The 18,648-nt window shown below is 38.8% G+C and overlaps 1 long non-coding RNA gene across 1 annotated transcript in view; it reads right to left on the reverse strand.

Moving 5' to 3' along the window:
- The window catches only part of LOC126470474 (uncharacterized), a 400,400-nt gene extending 386,655 nt beyond the window's left edge, over positions 1–13,745 (reverse strand). Inside the window, exons 1-2 of the long non-coding RNA XR_007586215.1 lie at positions 13,709–13,745; positions 5,249–5,376 (exon numbers count right to left, since the gene is read on the reverse strand). This is a non-coding gene — a long non-coding RNA (uncharacterized LOC126470474). The remainder of the gene's footprint in view (positions 1–5,248; positions 5,377–13,708) is intronic.
- Between the last annotated feature and the right edge of the window lie 4,903 nt (positions 13,746–18,648).

The following is an 18,648-nucleotide window of genomic DNA, read 5'->3' on the forward strand; positions in this document are numbered from 1 at the left end:
TGATTCTGTTACTTTAATACGTTGTTCTGAATATCACTTATCGGAAGGGTATGGCATTTAGCGGCTAGACTGCATCAAATGTTATAGTAGAAATGAAAGTGAAACATTCACAGTCAAATTGTGTGTCTGCTTATAATCTTGCAAAAGGAGCAAATACCTTGCTGCGGAGAACCAGAACAAACACACGAGTATCCATCACAGGGGGATAATTATTTCCGGACCAAGACTTTTCGCCGAAGACCTTTGTGTAATTTAAACTCCGTAATTGCGTAAAAGATTAACGGCTTCATTTCCTTGCGGCTGGCGCCTTACATATTTTATAAACAGTTTCACGCAGTATCCATACCGGTAGTGCCACTTTAACAGTGCGAGTTGCGCACTGCCGTCCACTGATTTCTGCACAACGGCTTTTTTGATGAGGCTACGGTCGTATTCGAAACGCGACGTACCTCTCTGCCAAAGCAATTCTTCCCTATCAAAACAAAAGTTCTTGCATGCAGAAGCAGCACGTCCAAAGTAGTAACTGTAGAATAATATCATACACTTTCTCAGCTTACACGATACGAAGCGTATTTGTACAAAATGCTGATGACGGCTTTATTTTTCGCCATCAGTCATCGCGTCCATCGAACTTTTTCCCAAATCTTTCATTTCGCGACTGCAATAAAACACTTACCGTATACTCACAACGTCCTTAGTAGTACAAACATATACATGACTAGCAAGGAGAGAAGTTCTATTATTTTAAATTGTAATGTACCGTGCGTTTTAATGGAGTTAATGGAGTTTACTCTGTCAGCAGTACGGATATGACAGGTTTCAAAGGCAGCTGCGTGTATCGGATGATGATGTTGTTAGACTGAAACTATTAATCACCATACAAAATATGGAACGGACACACTGGAAAATAACAGATAATTTGAGTATCACTCAGTAGTTGAAGAAATATTTAGGAAATAACTACATTTAGCCTGTAAGAGTGACACCAGTCTTTCCTTAACAGTGTCGTTTTTCTACAGTCTCTCATCAAATTGTTTTATATTTATTTTATCGTGCTTTTCAGTGTGTTCAAACTGCTTAATCTTCTGCTGTTTCAACAGATATACATCTTCTCTGCAGTTATCTCAAATAATTTACATTTACGTAATCATGCACTTATATATTTCTAATATATAGACGGGATTGCCTTAACAAGAAATTTAGGTTTAGTTGTAGCACAAGTCGAACCCATAAACTACTCTGGTTCACTCTGTGCTCTCGTACACCCGTACATCCCCCTATACAGTCAGTCAGTGCTTACCATTATTGTTCTCACTATGTCACGTTTGCACGGTTGTCCACCATCTGGCTTTTGTTCTAGACAATAATAGTCAGTGTTAGCTAGAGGATGGGGTTGTAAACCATAAACCTATTCAAAACGTAATCAAATATTTAACTCATCCACAGTTTGTTTTCTCCGTGAACAACAACAATAATAATAATCTATGGCATCCGTCCATCCTCGAAGGATGATGGTGTAGCATAATTGGTTCAGACGCAACATCTGCTGTGGCTGAAAAGTCCCACTCGAGAGTGGCAGTCTCTACTGCAGATTGGGCACTTGAAATGTGAAGGACTTCCACCAGAGGCCGCTCTCTCCTTCCGTCTAGCCCTCTTCCTGATGTCTTCTTGCATGCGTTCGTTCTCTGCAAGCTCAACTCCACTTGTCGCCACTTGACACAGTCACCAGCTGTATTTTCCCACTGACTTGGATCGATGCTCGCCTTGGTCAGATCCCTCTTGCAGACATCCTTGAAGCGAAGGTGCGCTCTTCCTATAGGCCTCGCTCCTTCCCAAAATTCTACGGAGAACGGAGAGTAATAATAATAATAATTAATATTGACAGTAATCACCCATATTAATTAAATAACGAATACATTTTCGATCACTACATCTACATCTACATCCACACTCCGCAAGCCACCTGACGGTGTGTGGCGGAGGGTACCCTGAGTACCTCTATCGGTTCTCCCTTCTATTCCAGTCTCGTATTGTTCGTGGAAAGGATTGTCGGTATGCTTCTGTGTGGGCTCTAGTCTCTCTGATTTTATCCTCATGGTCTCTTCGCGAGATATACGTAGGAGGGAGCAATATACTGCTTGACTCTTCGGTGAAGGTATGTTCTCGAAACTTATTTACACATTCGCTGTTGTCTTCAAGATATGGCCTATGGTCATTTTAAAGAACTGCGGCTAAATAAACGAACAGTAACCATGTTAGCGCCTGTCATGTTTAGATATTCTTACCCACCTGGATTAACGCTTCTAAAAGAGAGGACTAGGGGAGTGAAATATTGTTAGCAACAAAACAAGACTTAAAAAAAAGAGAAAAGATAGACCGCTCGCTTCCATAGCCGTGCGATGATTAGTAGCGTAAAATACGTTGAGTGTACGTTCGATTAATTTGCCTCCGGAAATGAATGTTCACTTCTTCTCTGAACCGCCCATATGGGCATCTTTTTATTCGTGCATCCTAAACGGAATGCAGATATGGTGCCGGAAATTATGCTTACGGCGAAGCAAAAACAGAGCTTTTGACGGGCCATTACTGGCTGCGCCTGGCGCATCTTTGGAGAACTTTCATAACGCTGCCTCTGAGCGAACTCAATTGGCGTCTTTGATGGCAGATCTGCTGGCATCGGAGCTTAATACTCGCGCTGCACCGCGCCCGGCTTAAACGACTCTTTCCCCTTTCCGTTTACTCCCCCTCACTTCACCGCACGAGAGCTTTGTGACAGTTGTTCTTCCTCTCCGAAGTCTCTGAGCGGCAACATTCATTGTACGTAAACGCTGGCAAATTTATTTTAAAATACAGACACTGCAGTAAGAGAACGCGTAAACAACTAGAACTGTTCTATGTGATCTGACTCACCTTGTGGAGCGAAAACGTTTCCATGTTCCTAATGGATCGACGTTAAGAGAGCGTGAAATTATCTTGGACAATTCCTAAAAAGCTTAGAATGTCTTTTTACAGATATTTCTAACAGATATCGCTTTGAAATATTCTGGAAACCACACAAATTACCATTCCATAATCCATTTCAATAACGCAAAACAACTGTTCTCATATCTATGTTAAAGAAAGTGATCAAACTAAAGTTATCTTCAGCAGTTTAAGAAAAAGAAGTAACCATTATTGAACAGATTGTCCAAAAGAAGGAATACACACAACACAAAATAAATTTGCTTTACCATGAAACTGAAAACATCAATCACATAGTTCTTGCTACCTCAGAAATCTCTGACAATAACAGGAATATATGCCACTATCAGGAATTCGTTGGTTATCCCTCATAAATAGTAGCAAACATGTTCAAGCAATTCATATAAACATAAGTTTTTGCACATTGGAAAGTCGTAGCAGCTACTGTTTAAACCAAATAACACATACAAATTAACGCAATCGGGAGCGCATAAAAATCAATCACCAAAACTGAAAACTGCATTAATTTCGATATTGGTCAAAGTGGGAAACATTTTCGTCTACAACAACCAAAGGAATCAGCAGTAAGTGACCCATCTCTCCAAACTGCGTACACTGTTGACAGTATCGAAATTGATTCTTCATGTACAACATAAAAACCAAACTGGAAATCTTAGAATATCCAGCAGATTTTGGATACAAAATTATACAACCTTATCACAAGCTTTATTTAAAGACAGACAACTACACAGTGAATACTCTAGATTATAATAATAATTTAGTTAGCTTCCTACTTTCTGGATCAAAAAATAACTCGCAGAGCTTCGTAATATATTAAATGATTCAGTCTTAGTGTTTCCGTATGCAAGTATTAAACTGTTGTAGTTTCCTATGAAGAAAGAATTAATTGATACAATTGTTATTACTTGGTTGACGGTCACTGACAAGTTGTCATTTGAATATATTTCGTGTCAGTCTAGTTACTTGACAAATGTCCAAGTCGTTACCAATATCAAAAACAACGCTTAGGTTACAACAGAAAATACATTCATTGTAAAATATTACCGAACGTGACGATGTTTCCAGTATGTGAATACCCTGAATAATAACATGGACTCTGTGTACACAAATATTTCAGCGCATGAAGTTTCAACATAATACAATAACAATAATGGGCTAGGAGGCCTGGAGGCGTAGAAATTGCAAGTGCTGCCACCTGGCTGTGGCGCGTTTAAGTCTGTCCCCGACAACCTTTAAGGACGAGTGCAAACAAGTGGCTGCTCGAGCGCATATTGTTTGGCTGCAGTGAGATTCTGCGCCTGATAACTTCGATTCTGTGGATTGCAGTCTATCGATGTGCATGGCTCTGGCTCTGAGCACTATGGGACTTAACTACTGTGGTCATCAGTCCCCTAGAACTTAGAACTACTTAAACCTAACTAACATAAGGACATCACACACATCCATGCCCGAGGCAGGATTCGAACCTGCGACCGTAGCAGTCGCGTGGTTCCGGACTGCGCGCCTAGAACCGCTAGACCACCGCGGCCGGCGATGTGCATGTGCTTAAGCATTTTCTTCAGAATTTAACTTAGCTCTGCATGCATTTCGTTGGAAGAACTGTATTGCTGGTTTGTTAAAATAATCTGTTTCCCAGTTTTTATTGTTCTGTCTGTGTTTCATAATAAACCTTAAGGCTATTTTGCAGGAGCCACTGTGTGATCCAAATACGGGCTACCATGAAGGGTCTAATTATGGACTAGCTCATATTTGGACCAACGTATATAACTATATTTTTCAATTAAATGTACTCAAGATCTGTTTTTCAGGATGCCACCGACGTAACAAGACAAGGGCAAAAACAAGACGTCGAACCCTTTGAAGATGGCTGAAGCAATCACTGCTGTGAGGGCGTGAAAATGGGAACTTTAAAGGCTGAAAAAGTATATGACGTAACTCTTTACCCTGCAGACTTTAATTAAGAAAACAGCTCTCACTCCAACTACTGCCGCCAGTGCTGAGATAGGTTGGCCTCCTGTTTTAGGATCACATGTGGAAGAAGAACTTGTTTCTTAATTGTTGACTATGGAACAAGGGTTCTTTGGTTATGCTTTATCCGATCTGAAACGAATGGCACTTCTTTTAGACCAGAGGAGTGGCATTAACGCACCTTTCACCACTGACGCAGTTGGTAGGAGCTAGGCAGATATTTTTCTGAATCGCCATTCACTTTCCTATCGATCGACCCTCAGCCAGGATAACACAGAATCTCCAGCAGTAAACTTACCAACAAATCCAGGTTATCCTCTCCTCAGTCAGGAACGTTTTCTGAATGTCCTCTGCTCATTCCTTCCTCGTCGAATGCACAACCAGAAATTTCGACTCATATTAGCCCTTTTGACATTTTCCCACCACCTACAATTGCAAAGAAAACAAGCAAAAGATATCGGAAACGTGAAAAATCTTGGTTCATTACAGGATCACCGTACAAGGAAGCACTTAAATGGTTCAAATAGCTCTGAGCAATATGGGACTTAACTTCTGAGGAAGAACTCACAAATTCCTTGAACAGTCACTGAAGAAGAAGACACAGCAAACTATTCCTCATTAAAAATTCAAGCAGATTCAGTAAATCAAATAAATAAGGTAAGAAACCAGAAAAAAATTACGAAAGAGAAAGATTGTAGACTTATCTTCATCTGACAAATTCTCTAATGACGATGAACCTACCCTAGACGACGAGGAAAGTAATTTCGAGCTTTGTGAAGACCGTACACTTTCTGGGACAGAAGTATCGTGCATATTCTGTGGCACCCCATTTTCAGCGGACGCCGACGGAGAAATTGGGGTTCATTGTATCCAGTGCCGCATGTGGGTGCATACTGAATGTGCAGGGATGGACAATGAAGTTTATATTTGTGATTACTGCAAATAAACTTGCACTTCAAACGTGTTTTAAATATTTTTTTGCTTCATGTTCAAAGTAGCCCATATTTGTACCCAGGAAAAATTCGGCGTTTTTGTTCTGGCTTTTTAAATAAATTATTTAAAATAAGAAAAATGTTTTTAAATGTTTAATGCCCCACAACTTTGATGGGCGCATGTTATTTTACCAACCCACGCTCTCTTCAAATATTTAATCATTAACAGAAAAATTTCACTGTATAAGAATGTTAGCTAGCCTATATTTGGACCTTCTTCTCTAATAACAATAATAATAATATTAATAATAATAATTTAGCTAAAAATTAAGAGTATCTTCTTCTGTGTTGTTGGAATTTGCATTAAATCTAGAAGCACAGAAAGTGTAACAGCAATTGAAACAAATATAAGTAGTGGACATGAGCTACTTCAAGGAGAAAGTGCGATTGTTATGTGAAAAATATATTAAATAGTGAATCGACTAGTAGGGAGCAAATGCAGTGTAGAGCTGAAAATAATATCGAATGGTAGGAGAAAAGGACACGTGTCTTACGGTACGCGGAAAGAAAAACACAAAGAAGTAGCTTCAATGAATGACAGATCACATGCATTCGTCCAGGTTTAACAGCTGCTGTTTGGAAACTAAGTGATTGGGAATCAATATGAAGCAGAAGACTAAAGATAAACAGCACCACAGTTAAAATTTTGGGGGAATCTTTTGTGCTACTTAAATATTTTGATTACAAATGGCAGTAGTAGCTGTAGAATTTAATAGCAGAAATTTCGCTGTAATAGCAGAAGGAATATGCTTGAACTGATATTTTGGCTGCGTACCTAGCAGCTATCCTCCGTGTGAGAGGCCTCTCGCTCAAGTACAGACGATGGTATTTTATATTTGACAACTCACACAAAACATAACACTCATTATTCATCCGAAACGTCGCTGTAAGAACTAAACCAGTTCTGCCTATAGGACTTCAGGCTGAGGAAACCTTTACACCACAAAATTTCCTAAACATGCAGGCCATAAAAGCGCTGTGCATCTACGAACATATGGTGATAATTTCTCGGTCTGGCATATAAATAAATGGGGTTGAAATAAATGAAGTTTTCTGTTTGTTACTTAATACGTCTGTTACATCAACGTAAGTCAGGAAACAACCTGGTCGCTGAAATAATTCTGATTACACAGCTTTTTAGAGCAGTCGTGTGTTGTGTGATTAATAAAAGTAGATTACCTGAAAAACCGCGCTGTCATAAAATTCCGGTTTTGGGCGGTGTTGTGAATGGAAAATCGTACAAAGTTGACGAAGATTTATAAGGAGTCTTCATCTTCGTCTCCTGCTCGCAGGAAAAGTTTAAAATATAGTACTGCTCATTTGGTAACTGAAGATTATGAAGTAGCTGTCATCACAGGAATATCAGAAGAAAGAGCACGGAAAGTTTTATGTTTAGTGTTAAGATGAGACAGCGTTATGCAAATTGGCTATCTCTTTGTTGAATGTTGACTAGAAACAAATGCAAAAACGAATTAGTCTGCAACGTTTAGAAAATAGCCAACAGTTTGTGTGACAAGATACTAGTGGAAGTGAGACGTGGGTCTGCCACGTACGCGTTGTTGTACATTTATACTCCGCAAGCCACCTTACGGTTTGTGGCTGAGGGTATTTCTAGTACCAAAATCTTTTGCCCTCTTCCCTGAACTATTCGCAAATCGAGCGTGGGAAGAACGATTATCGGTAAACTTCCTTACGAGCTCCAATTACTTTGATTTTCTAGAGGTTCTTCCGTAAGATTATGTGGGCGAATTAATCGTTTTCCTACTTTTGTCAAAACGTACGCCAGTTTCAACAGTAAACGTGTCCGTGGTGCCCAATGCCGCTCTCTTAGCGTTGATACTGGATTTTATTGTTACACACGTAACGTGCTCCCTCCGAACTAACGGTCCCGTAGTGAAAATTGCCTCTCTTTGTTGCATCTTCTCTAAATCTTCTATTAATACAGTCTGGGAAGGATACTAGAGTGATGAACAATACTCCAGAATCAGTAGAAAAAGCGATTTTAAACCAGTTACCTCTTGGATGAATTACATTTCCTTAAGACTAATCCAATGAATCTCAGCTTATCGTGAGCTTTCTCTACAGATTTATTATGTGGTTATTCACTCTCTATTTCTCCAGATTGCTACAACTTGGTATTTGCGATAGTTACTGTTTTCAGTGATTTGTCACAAGCTGTGTATTGGAACAGTAGAGGGTTTCTTCGCCGATTTATGCGTTATGTTTATTGACGTTGAGGACTAAGTGGTATTACTTGCATCATTAATGTTTAAAGGTCTATCTGCATTTCGTTACCTGTTCAAGCCGCGAACGAAACAGCAGTCAAAGCAGTGATAGAAGCTTGCGACTATACACAGTAAAAGGCGAATACGGTATCATCTGCCGTTAATGCTACGGACGGTATTTTCTGTTTTGCCAAAGGTTACAATTAAATTGACGTTTACTACACAAAAGCATTGCCGACATCCTAGACTTCAAAAGAGAAAAAACATATCTTCAGCTAAACAGAAAAAGATGCTTCGCGACGGAGAAAACTATGATTTTGAATTAATACTTTGACTTCATCCACCCTATTCACTACTTGTGGCACCTCACCTCCATCCGTTTTCACATGTAAGGAACTACTTGCATATGTAACAGATATATCAGTACCAGGTTGGACGGAGTTAACTAACCTAAAAGAGGACTATATAGAATAATTAGTGCAGTATATGTATACTGATTGATTTATAAGGAGTTTTTACTGTTATTAATAAATTTATACTTTCCCCCTGAAGATACATCGACTAATTTCTCCTATTTAGTTTACGAAATTAAGAGGCCTATTTTTTACAATTATTGATTAACCGGAGAGGTATTAGAAGCTACATCTGTCATCATTTAAGAAAAAGATGGCAACGATCGTTAGGTTGTCACTAAGAGGAGATTATTTTGGTATACCCAAGCTATCTGACGCCGGCATAAAGAGCACGATGAACATAATTCGATAGCTAACATATGTATGTTTAGTTTATTCCAGCCACGATGTCAGTTTCTCACACATCTGTATCATACAGTATATTTTGATGTTGGATAATTGAACGTTTGACTTCAAGACTCTGTACTCTCATCATGTATGTATATTCTAGCATAAGATTAGATTTTTAACTCTAGGACCAAGTATTAGCTGCAAGTAAGCTAAGAACATAGCTGAGGAACATTTACAAAAAGGTGTACGTAATAACACACGAATTGAGCGTTACCTCGTTGTGTAAGAAATGAAACTATATGAATGTAGCGAATATGATGTACTTACACAATCCTGATGGATGGAAAAGGGGGTCATCAATCAGATTTGTATCATAAAGAAGATGAAATATAGGCGCCTGCTGACCCTGAATCAATCTCTCGCTGGACTCAGTCACAACGAGAAAGATTTGTGAAGCCGTGAAATAAGTAAGCTAAATATCCTATAACGTATGACAATATTCATGCTGCCGTGAGAAAGTGGTCTTCGTAATGGAGAGACGAAAGTCATAAAAACGTAATTAAACTATCTAGTATATCATTTTATAGAAGAATCGAGGAACAAATCTGTGTCTCGCTGGATGGTGCATTTCAGATTTATTCAGAGCCGTTTCTGATCCATATTTCACGTATGTGTCATCTACAATTATTCCGCGTGCGTCAATGTCTAAATTTTATGCTGTGTGCGTAGAAATTATTTGGTATCTATTTTCACTTCCACAGCAGTCAAATAAAGACGAAGTTGCCAAAAATTACATATATGTGTGTGGGGATTATTACAGTTCGGATCCCTTACTAGGGCGCACTGTGTTATGTACTACCATACCGCATCATCTGAACACATCTCACGGATCGACTGTAGGCTCTCCCTCCTGCCAATTCTTTGCAAACGTCCCACAGATGCTATGCTATGACACTAGAACATTCGAAAGAGTGATTATCGAGGGAGAGGGATTTTAACCGATCCACAGCACTGTGGCAGAGTCTGTGCACTTGTTTGCCATTCGATGATCAGTACTGAAAAGAGATTTGATTTGTGACGCAAAGTGAAACATACATTTATCTCTACCAGTCTCCTCTGGGAAACTGGAATAACGTTGTAGCGCTGCCAGCGAATTTTCTTTTTCGCGCCGTATAAAATTCAGCATTAATTTGTAGCCCATGATCGTCTATATGTAATGTGTCTTGTACACTGCTCAGATATTTCAACAAGGATGCTATACAACTTCTTCGAACTGCGTGGAATTCTCTGAGATCTACGCTGTCTTCTACCGAAAAATATCTTTGATGCAAGATCTTAAGAAAATTCATGAAGACTTGGGCGAAATATTTACTTGGTGTTATACATCCTAACTCTCTTAAAATGCGGATAACTGCGAAATTACGTTCATAATAAAAAGAAAGAATTAGCGTAGTGTTTTAATAGGAAGTGTTTTATTACAATATTAAGGGTACGTTTATGGCATTCGTCACGTCGTGTCATAATGTATAGATAACGCTATGAAAGGATATTAAGTGGAACGGACACATAAAATCTGTATCGGAGAAGGCGATGGAAGAATTGTATTTGATGGACAGGTTCTACGGAAGCGCTATGCATCTGTAAACGAAATCGCGCACATGGTGCAGTCCGGCCAATTCTAGATTATTGTTCCATCCTTTGAGGTCATTATCAGATTGGCATAATAACAAACATCCAGCACAGACCACCTACTTCGGAACAGGCCACAGTCAACTGTAACGAAGATGCATACAGAATTAATATGACCATCAGTGGAAGGAAGCCGACATTACTCCTGCGAATTCCTGTTCGATAAGTTAAGAGACTCAATATCCGAGAAATGATGTGCAAAATTTTTGCTGTCTTCACGGTATAACCAGGGTACGATTCATTAAAATAATGTAAGCAAGATTAGAGTGCCTACAGGCGCTTGGAAATATTTTCCCTCGTTCAGTAGGCAAATGAACAAGACAGAAAATCTCTAATATTGGTTCAGAATATCTTCTGGCACTCTCAGCTTGAAGTTCTGAGGAGTATACATATAGATGTACACGTAAATTCTCCATTAGTACAAACAGAATAAATAATTAACTTGCGTCTCTGACGAGTAATTTTAGATGGGGTAAATAAAATTACACGAAAGATCTCTGATTCTGTGTACATCATAACTTGCAGTCTCAATATTGTTGCCAAACTCATTTCATGCAGTTTTAATTACTGCCTATTTTTCTTCTTTTTCCTTTATTCTACTCTCTTTCTTTTCTTGGCCTCTTAGCGAGTTTTATTTGTATTATATTTATTCTAATATTTGTAACATATTCGTTATAAAATAAAAGAAAAACATACTAAAGAAACTGCCTATAATACGCCTGTCTGTCCTCTTCTGGAGTACTGATGGCCGGTATGGAATCCGCATCGTACAGGATTGACGGAGGACATCGAAACAGTTCAAAGAACGATAGCTCGTATTGTATTATCGCATAACAGGGGAGAGAGTTCCATATATATATATATATATATATATATATATATATATATATATATATATATATATATATATATTCGTATATATATATATATATATATATATATATATATATATATATACGAAGATTCGTTCATTCTGAACATAGAAAAATTAATGATATGTATTTACTAGTAAGGTATTTTTATTTTAACACTCGTATGAAGTGAAATACAATTGTCATTTTTGGTGGCGAAAGTAATATTGCTGGAATATAGAAATTACATTTCTCATGCCTTATTTTCCATAACTCACTTTGCTGAAAAGTGTGCTGACTTCGTATATACCACCCCGGTAAATAAACACGTTTGGTTCAGGTTACGAATCACTTTGATACCGAAAATCTGGTCGTAATTGCTTGTGTCTGTTTCTCTGAGGGAAGGGTCACCTAACAGAGATTTTTCTTTGTGCGTGGTGATATTCTGTCTTTTATACGAGGACTATTTGAATTCTTTGACGACAGGCGAATTAAACCTACAGGATTTTCTAAAAACATAAGAAAATATACTTTGTTACAGCAGTTTAGTGCTATAATGACTCTGAGCACTATGCGACTTAACTTCTGAGGTCATCAGTCGCCTAGAACTTGGAACTAATTAAACCTAACTAACCTAAGGACATCACACACATCCATGCCCTAGGCAGGATTCGAACCTGCAACCGTAGCGGTCGCTCGGCTCCAGACTGTAGCGCCTAGAACCGCACGGCCACTCCGGCCGGCTTTAGTGCTATAGCTGAGACAGTTTCGTTCGTTTTTACCACAGGATATTCTTAATGAAGTTTACCTGTTAACATTCGACTACAGAACTATTTGCTATATAAATGTACATTTTGTCTACACTCAGAGGTATTATACTCATTGTCACGCATGTAACACATTGAGAAGTTACAGTCCTGATGTGCGAAATATGTAGCCTATGTGCACCCCCTAAATTTTTTTAGAGCATCGTGCAAAAACGTGAAGTAAGTCAGTGAAGAGCTTTCTGAGATTTTTTGTTAAAAATCTTCCCCCTTTTATGTGGTATATATAAGTTCATATACCACGCACTTCAAAAAAATGTATAGCCTGTATCCGTCCGAACGTTTAGGAGAGCATTGGGTAAGAACTTGAAGGAAATCAGTCAAGAACATTACGAGATTTTTTAGTAACTACGTTAAACTATAACTTTCCTTTATATAGTACTGTAGACGATCTTACCGGTCACAATTTTGGCATTATACGTTATACGGAAGTTGTGCCTTTAAGAAACCTCATGGACATTCTTCGTTATTTCCTTGTGGATTATCACCTTTCGTGTAAAATATGTGCTTTGATTTGCATTTCAGTGGCATTCTGTTATTATTAGTTTAAGAGAATGCACAAATATAGTATAAATTCTAATGTTTACTAGAAACGCTATAAACTACCAATACTCCTGCGTATATTAATACAAACATTCTTTCACTTTGCTATGATTGAGGGCAATTAGAATAATGACCTAACATTTGAGCGACAGAATTTCCTACGACCGGTATTTACCAAAAAAGTAAACTAACAAGTGGCACTCTTCACCTATTATAAATATGAGACAGTATCAAAATATGATAGTGGACGCTCTAATTTCAATCATGTATCATGATATTATTAGTAAAAACAACTATTGCTGCAATCGTCACGATTTTTTCGGAAATATCGAAGGAACAAATAAATAAATATTCAAAACTGATTGACATAACTAGAGTGATCAAAATACTGGCCCAGCTCCATCTGGAGAAAAAGAGAGAAAGTAACACAACAAAATCTTAAGGGAAACTTCTCAAAAAAATATCAAGCTCTGTCGACAAAATACAAGTCATAGAAGAAACAATTACACATTTATAATCGATTCCAGAAACTCGGGGTTTTCCCTCTTTTGGCAATGAATGCAAGTAGATAGTGGACAAGGTTTCCGTTGGTAGTTTGCTGCCAGTTTTTCCGAATATAACGTCACTTGAATTATTTATCGTCCTCAGGCTTTATGCATGTTGTTGTAGGTTCGTTGAAATGGATAAAGAACTATCCTCGAAATTGTGATCAACGTATTTTGAATCTGTAAATTACATTGTCGTATCTAATTTTGATATTAACTGTGACTATTCAGAAAATAATGATGGTAAGAGCAATTGATGTTTGTAAGAGCAGTCAGTAATTTCTCTTTGTTGAATATTGTTCCTGTAGGAGGAATATTAATAAAGCATATTCTTTGCATTACTTACTGTCGTCGCGTTCGTACCGCCCGTGCGTCGAGGCAGGCTGCAACTGACCGATAATGATAGCGCTCCTGCCATCTAGCGGTAGAATGGTCAACTTCTTGTAGAGTTGTTCCGTTCTGCCACTGCAGTTCCCGTGGCGTCCCGCTACAGCACACCAGTTGGGTGGCATGTAGGCGGTCGTTTAATTTTATTCGTCACATAGAGTTTAAAACAATGTCATTTACAAACTATGTATCACTTTTTCATTATTTAAAAGCATGCTTCGTTTCCCTTAAGTGAATCCTCCCCAGCTTCCCCAAAAATTAACAAATTTTTAGAAAATTTTCTGTCACAGTACATTGCATTTAAACAACAACTTTCAGTATAATATGGTTCAAATGGCTCTGAGCACTATGGGACTTAACAGCTGTGGTCATCAGTCCCCTAGAACTTAGAACTACTTAAACCTAACTAACCTAAGGACATCACACAACACCCAGCCATCACGAGGCAGAGAAAACCCGTGACCCCGCCGGGAATCGAACCCGGGAACCCGGGCGTGGGAAGCGAGAACGCTACCGCACGACCACGAGATGCGGGCTCAGTATAATAAAAAGAACAGAAGATAAAGCCTTACAAATACTTGAGGCCCACAGATATTCACTATAATGTCGTCTATATGGCGATCTTTTCTCCGACATCATTTCCAATAGAAGAAGAGCGACTGGCGTTGAACTAAATCGTGTGCATGATGTAGATGACGAAATCATTTAGAAGCCGTATTTATTTACACAATAAGCGGTTGTTATTGATTAAGTATTCAGAACGGCTTACTCCACATACGAAGACAATAATTAAACTACAGTCAGGGAATGTCTTAGGACGACAGAACCATAAACCAATGGTAATTTACACCTCCCATGCAAAAGTAAGAGTAACCAGGATGTTACAGGATACGAAGAGGAAACCTTGTGGTAGCTTTTTTTTTATGAAAATTGATACTTGAAGGTACTGTACTTCATATTGCCGCTGCTAAGTTTTCAGAAGCAACGTTAAACATTTCCGGACTGGTGGGAATCACACATAGACTCACACACACGTACACAGTTTTACGTGGAAAAGCGGAATATAGCTACTAAAACGTAATGAATGAAGATCATTTTCATTTTAGGTAGCTACTTGTTTCTTTAAAATACAGAACAGAAATCATTATCACCACATTAGGAATATAACCGCAAGGAAATGACACCCCAGTGGACTCATGACTTGCAAGTTGCAATTTGCTATAGAATTCTTTCATAGTATGTATGAGTTTTTGATAAACTGCAGGGTTTTGTTACATTGCATATCTCTGTGACTTCGGATTAACGGAGACTATATATGCACAAAGAATGGTGGTTACTAATATTAAAAACACAAGTATGTAGACTATAAGTCAGATAAGACTGTAACTTAGAAAACTGAGTGAGACTGATTTAAGCACAGAACTTGCATTTGATTATGGAGTTACTAAAAGCAGCACCCAGCCACCAAAATTTTGATTTTCCGTGCGTTCCATAAGCCTTTCAAAGTGAAAAACATAAAAGGATCACTGCCCTTCACGCCTATTGTTTGAAGCTGCAGTACTTTTACCATAGTGAGATGCGCATGGTTACAGCACACTGATTTATTACTGACAGCGAAAAGTACGAAAAAATTTGGAAGAAAAAGAATTCTTTCATAGTAGTAGAACAACTCCAAATACTAGGGAGCTGTTAGTCGGAGGGTAAAAAAATCAGTCATCTGAGTTGGCGAAGAGTTTACTGCAAACGTATTCTTGCGATCCGCTGGAAAATGTGTAGGTAGAATCACACAAAAGAAATTGAACTAATGCTGGAGGTTTGTGTACTTATGAAAAGTATGCAACTAGTTTTGGTCGCCTTCGAAATAATGGATTAATCATTTGAGGAACATGCTACATTCGTTCCCTCTAATGCTCAAAAGATTTCCGTGTGTCGTTTTCTGCAAAGTTAAGTAGGAGCTACGCTGTGTTGGCCCTCCAGCGGAATGCAGGTAACAGCATGGAGTAAACTGCTTGTCCATTGCCAATGAGTACAAAGATTTTGAAGAAATCTCTCATAGCGTAAGAATGGAGTTCAAGGCTGGAAAGTAGTCGTGCACAAATAAGCCATAGAAAATAGTTCCTTAGCAAAGTGAACTTTGATTGTAAACGTCTACATATTTTGAAAACGGCCAGTATTAAAATTTCATATGCCCTGGTTTTTCTTCACAGCAGATACTTTAGCAACTGCTTGAACGGATACAGGTCAATTTCTGTTCCTCTAGTTCAATATATTGTATTCTAATTAAGTCTATATTATTTGAATATTTCTTCCTTACTGTTAGTTCAAACAGTTAATACCATGATTCGGGGTTCTATTAGGTATTTTTATGTGCTGACTTCATAAATACTTACAAAGTAGTGCACCCTACAAACATTACTGAATTCAGATAGGCTTTTAGAAGAAGGGGAGAGATATTTTTATTTAAGGTGCCGTCGACGACGAGGTCATTACTGTCGGAGCACAAACTCGTACAACAAAGAAATCGGTCGCATTATTCTTTGAGGTGCCATCTCAGCGTTCACATTTATCGGTTTATCGAAACCTCAAAAAACTTGATGGAAGTTTCGACACCGTTCTTCCCGAATGCCAGTCTATTAACTTAATCACCGTGCTACTCCGGTCGCTGAAAGGTAAGTACTATAGACTAGAAAGGATCACAGTACGTACAGTTGAAAACTTGTTATCAGTTCCATGTACGAGTACACAAGCTTTCTGCTCATTTTACTGAGCAGACATCTCCCAGTAAATTTATAGCTACCTTTCTCCCTATGTACTGAATTCCCGTGGCCGCTACGGTCGCAGGTCCGAATCCTGCCTCGGGCATGGATGTGTGTGATGTCCTTAGGTTAATTAGGTTTAAGTAGTTCTAAATTCTAGGGGACTGATGACCTTAGAAGTTAAGTCCCATAGTGCTCAGAGCCGTTTGAACCATTTTTGAACTGAATTCCACCACCTGGTATTTGAGCTTGTCCGGCACCGACATTTTCAGTACTTCCTCGTCATCGAACGTTGACAAATAAGCCATTTACTGAGGTTTAGGGAAAAGAATTGTCACTGCGAGCCAGGTCAGGACGCTGAGAGTGCTCAGGTCTGTTCTGAGGCAATGTGAGAGAATGTGTTGTTTGTGGAAGGCAGTTCCAAGTTTTGGACTTACATTTCGCCGCTTCTAAATGTCATGCCTTCGTTACGGAAGTGTGCGTATGTGCACCTCATATGCTACAGACTTGTCCGCTCCATGAAACTGGTTGATATCTTCTGTGGAAATGTTACGCTGGTGCTTTCAGTGGAACAGCCTCCCTCACATGGACATCAGCATCATAATGATCCCTCCTTCATGCTGACGCAACATAAATACCTTCGATTTCGCAACGACGTTCAGCTGTGCTACAACGTTTTACACAGAGAAATCCAATCTCTGATAGTAAAGCACAAGCGGCTCCGTTGTATACTTTCGCGGACACATAATCTCACTGTTACGCAAAGAGAGGTCAGCAACTCGCATGGAAAGGTCCAGTCCATGCCATTGCACTAGCATTAACAATCCACTACAGACAGTTTTCAGAGGCCGTGCTCAAAAAATTAACAGTGAACATGGGAATATCATTATTTCGCAAAAAATTGCAACGCAACCTTCATTGTGCTCAATGAAAGCTCTTCACCGATATGACAACTTTCTGTTATTCCCTCAGACTTCTGTCCCACTTATTTCCAACTCCACATGGTGTAGGCTGTTTGAATCTTTAGGCCCAACGTGATGCAGACGGTAAGATCCAAAATTGTGTTTCTTTAGATAAGGTACCAAGGGTAGGGAAAGAATATTTCAAGTGGTATGAAGTGCTGAATGAGCAATCGTTGTGAAGCATGTGTTCGTAGAGAATACTGCTGGAACAGCCGCTATAATACGCAGTTCCTTTAATCAAATTATTCTGAGCCCAGAGCTCATCTCGGTGAAAAGAAATCCAGCTCAATACTGCACTGCGAAACTTCCTGCAGTTCGTATTGATCAAGGATGAATCATCTTTCAAAAGTGATGGTGTTTTCAATTAACAATGTTTCGACTGATGAAAAACCATAGCCTGCGATAGTTTTCGTGCTCGGTTGTAATAGCGGGTTCACATTTTATCTTCAGTCACATAACGGCAGTGAACGTTCTTTAGACTATGTTCAACTTTTCGAAACATGTTTTGAAATGTCCTACCTCGAGCGACGTTGGTCTGAAGTCAGCAAACGTGGCATCTGTCTCATACATCACGATGCTTGCTTGAGGATGTAATGTAGTTATTTGAATGTATACGCCTGTCATCTCATCTACATCAACAGTTTTAATACGACAGTCTTGTATCATGACACCACCCGTTTTATTCGCGATATCTGCAGAAGAAACCTGAACCTCACATCGCGAAGGTGCTAAACCACCAGCACTTGTACGATCGTGTTTAAATGCACTTACCCAGTAACAAAAAAACGTTATAGTTGTTGTAGAGCCCATGGAGTTCCCTAAACATAATTAACGACTCGGTCGCAGCCAACGTGTTTTATTACTACACGATACTCGGCTTTATCCACTTCTAAGAAAGACGTAATACTGATTGTATTAAAAATACCTGCTATGAAACAGTCTAACTGAACAACGTTTGTAAAAAGTCGATGAAAGGAACACATGTTCCATCAGTTATTTCAAAACAATTTCGTTGAAACTTTTACTCCTATAAATTCCCTTACTATCGCAAACTTGCTGTTCTTGTCAATGAACTCATCTTATTTACTGAGGTTGTTCGTTCTAAAGACAAGAGAAACGGGTCTTAAGATGAAGGTTGACAAGGACGCTTGTTTGAAACTTTGACTGTCTAATATATCTTT

The sequence above is a fragment of the Schistocerca serialis genome, chromosome 3 (assembly GCF_023864345.2).
Source record: "Schistocerca serialis cubense isolate TAMUIC-IGC-003099 chromosome 3, iqSchSeri2.2, whole genome shotgun sequence".
Taxonomy (NCBI): Eukaryota; Metazoa; Arthropoda; class Insecta; order Orthoptera; family Acrididae; genus Schistocerca; species Schistocerca serialis.